Source organism: Bactrocera latifrons, unplaced genomic scaffold (assembly GCF_001853355.1).
Source record: "Bactrocera latifrons isolate USDA-ARS-PBARC rearing strain unplaced genomic scaffold, ASM185335v1 scaffold_204, whole genome shotgun sequence".
Taxonomy (NCBI): Eukaryota; Metazoa; Arthropoda; class Insecta; order Diptera; family Tephritidae; genus Bactrocera; species Bactrocera latifrons.
Window position 1 is genome coordinate 148,265 of NW_017535564.1, and position 3,894 is coordinate 152,158.

Sequence of the window (3,894 nt, forward strand, 5' to 3'; positions counted from 1 at the left end):
TATGATTAATTTTTTCTTGCTAATAGCATCTCGTTAAACCGTCGTCATCTCGTTTCAAAATCTCATTAAACTAGTTTAAAAATTTGATATCATTACAAATTTGCTTCAGATTTATAGCAAAAAAAAAAAATAAGAATCCAATCTATCAAGTTTTGGTTCTACTACACCCACTTTACAAATTGTTTTTCCGCCGTCTGCACACTATGACTTTTGAAATTCTTTTTACTACAAATYCAGTTGATCCACCTGAGGCGCATGCGCAGCTTGATGGCTGGTGGCAGTAGGATTTATTCGAGCAAAGTTTTTACTTATTTTATGTCTCCTACRCCACAAACTTTCATGGAAGACGAGTTGCTGCAAAAGTTTGCCAACACCAACAACAATACCTTTAAAAGCAAACCAGCACTTGTATTGGAAATCGCGCRATTGAAAGTTGCTTGCGAGTTTGAAACAAAAAACGTAAACGAAAATGAAAATTGTGAAAAGAATTAAGAAAAATACAGACAAGTAATTTWAAAATGACTATCTTCTCAGCGTTTAGTGTTATGAATAAAATGACAGCTTATAATGGAAAAATTTACGCAAGGTACAGTGAAAACTATACTTTCTGCTCATATCGGAGATAGAAAATGATTAAAATAAAACTTACTGCGTATACGACTGATTAGTGCCTTGACAARAGTCCTTRCAACAYTAGTTCCTTGGAAGATCGTTTGAARCGTTTTGTCTTTCTTCTTAGCGTCTAGTTGCTTTATATGGGATTATAAACGAATTTTTCTTTTTGAAGTTGAAGATTTGGCGAATTTTACCCCTGACTCCTTTGCTTTGTATRCGCCTTTTCCTTGATTTTCAGTTCGGAATGTTTAGAAAAAAGCCAGGTGCTGAGCTGTGAGAGTTTGAATTAAGTTTAAGCAATTTTTTTCTTTGGTGAATTTTATAATCTTGATTTTGTAATACTACATTCCACGTTATCGAGAATAAGGCGTTTTTTGGCGTTATTTTTATATTTGACGATTCAGAGAGTGTGAAATCGGCACCATGAATAAGCCAGACGGCCAGACGGCGGAAGACCTGTGAYGACGAATACCGATCAAATCATGGAAAACATCGAGTTAGACCGGCAGGTAGCATCCCGTGACATCGCCCAGAAGATGGGAGTTAAACATCAAACCGTTTTAAACCACCTGTAGAAGGCTGGATGCACAAAAAAGCTTGATGTTTGGATGCCGCATGATTTGACGCAAAAAAACCTTGTGGACCGAATCAGCGTCTGCGAAATGCTGCTGAAACGAAACAAACTCAACCCATTTTTCCAGAATTGGCCAACTGGAAGGGTGTAGTATTCCACCAGGACAACGCCAGACCACACACTTTTTTGATGACTCGTCAGAAGTTACGAGAGCTTGGATGGGAGGTTTTATCGCATCGCCATATGGCCCGAACACAGCGCCAAGTGATTACCAGCTGTTCCTGTCCAATGCGAACGCCCTTGTAAAGTTGAACTCAAAAGAGGCTTGTGAAAACTGGCTATCCGAGTTCGTCGCAAATGAGGAGGGGGCTTCTACGAGAGGGCTATTAAGTTATCTCTCCAATCGGACACCCTGGAGCGAAGTGGAGAGATTTAAACTGTGATAGATTAAATTCAATAATTTTAAATATTCACCATAATTAAATTAAAAATTGGTTTCTATACGGAAGCGTTTTTCACGGAGATCGCCTGGATGTTGAAGTGTGGTGAGATGATCGCGGGGAGAGGCTGTTGCACCTGTTAAAAGTTTCTCAGTATGTGTAAGACAATCTATTACCATTTTTTATTATTGGACTTTGAAGAGCAAAGGGGAAACCGGAAAAGTCACTAGCATAGTATAAGCTCAATTGTTATCCAATACAAAAAATAAACTATATTTACGTTGTTTACAGTTACCTATATTACATTCCCCTAAAAGTATACACTGAAATTGGCAAACCTAGTTAATAGTTCCTCATTATGAAAAAWRTTCGAACGACTCCATMTCCTGGTGGCCAACGACGAATATACTTACTTTTTATGAARCAATTATAAACCAACAATACAGACAGTTGGAAACAATAGAACAATTTGCGTCTTGCTCAGAGCCTCAGAACTTTAAAACAAAAAAATTACATCCTTGAAATAATCAGATAAATGCTGAAATTTATGCAACAGATGAGAAAGAGCTTGCCTGCGGAACAGATTGGATCCGTTTTGTCGAATTAAATATGGAGATTCTGATTTAAAGAAAAAACAAGCYGGGATTCCCCAAGGAAGTGTTTTGGGACCCGTTCTATACGTACTYTTTACATGCGATCTACCATACAATGACAATTGCACACAAGAAGGGTTTCAGACTACTAGTTTAGGATACAAATTTGGGGCTGCTTAAGGTCTAAGCTCAAGCACTGTCCTATAAATCCAGCGATTTCAAAACAAAATTTTAAGATAATTGTTATGTTCGCAGTCACGATCTTGAACGCGATCTCGGAATTGACACAGTTGCCGCATCAATCAACAAATCTGTAAAGTCTCAGAAGGAAAGACTTCCCGACCATGTGAGTACTGAAGCCAGAGCACTTGTCGCTCTACGTAAGTGGAAAGAAAGACTTAAACCCCCTTATCCAGTAGCCAGACTCTCTGCAAGTTATGCGCAGAACACCATTAACTATTTTATATTATACAAAGCAAGACAAATTGTAACAATGACAATGAGAAAAAAAAAAAAAAAATTTCACTGCTCGGAAGAACCTTTTCAAATAAATATCTATGAATCGCTGCTTTAAAAAACACCAATCAAAAACTTTTCTTTCTGCCTCAGCTGAATGGAAATTTCCACAACAACAGGTATRGTAGAAAATAATTGCTGACACCTACTACTTTACACATATAGTTTGCCTTSGCTTTCAAACTGAAATCAAAATGTTTATTTAAGCCAACGCAGCTGGTCGCAAACTGTTCGGCACCCTAATTTGAACGCATCTAATTTACAGCCGAAACTACAAAAGCGGCCCCCACTTTGGCGCCCTCATTTAATTGCTTATTTTCAGTTTCCACTCAARAACACATCTCATTTGTATTCGCTGCGTAAACAGTGGGTTTGTTGTTTTTGCTTTACATTTCAGCGAATTTATGCTCACGCACTTCCACACACGCCAACGCATTTTTGAGCAAACACAGCTTAAGTACACCCAAATGTAATAACCAAAACCCTTTCATTCAATTCAGCGAAATAATAACATGCATATGTATGTGCTTGTAGGTACATAGAACTGCTTGAGAATGGCTAAAGTGTTATTTCGTCGGACTATTCAATTTACAGTTTGATAATACATAAGCAATTAATTGCAAATGGTTTAATATTAGCCAAGATTTTTAAAATTATAATTATGTTTTATAAATAGCATTTCAGAAATTATTATTGTATTTTTTTTTGGATGTGCTGTAAGCGGTGCCTATTCTCAATGTATAATATTTTATTTATACTTTAAATAAGTTGCTTWTCTTATCATATTATTTGAGCTTCAAAGTCAGAAATCAAATGTTTACTCTTAGTAATCATAAAATACAGTTAACTTATTCATTCGACTTATTTTCAAAAACTGCTGACAACTATATGGAATTAGTCTCCTTTCATTTCTACTTATTTAATACTACTTAATGGGCCCTAATATAAAATAGAATACCAAATAATTGCCTTAAAATTATAGGCATAGACAGAATGRGCTTTGATATCTTCTCAGCTATGTTCGAGAGCGGAAGCTTTGGAAGCTTTGTCTTCAATAGATTTTGTTTGTTCTTCTTTTTCTTAATTGCCGTAGACATCGCTTACGCGACTATAACCGAGTTAACAACAGCGCGCCAGTCGTTTCTTCTTTTCGCTA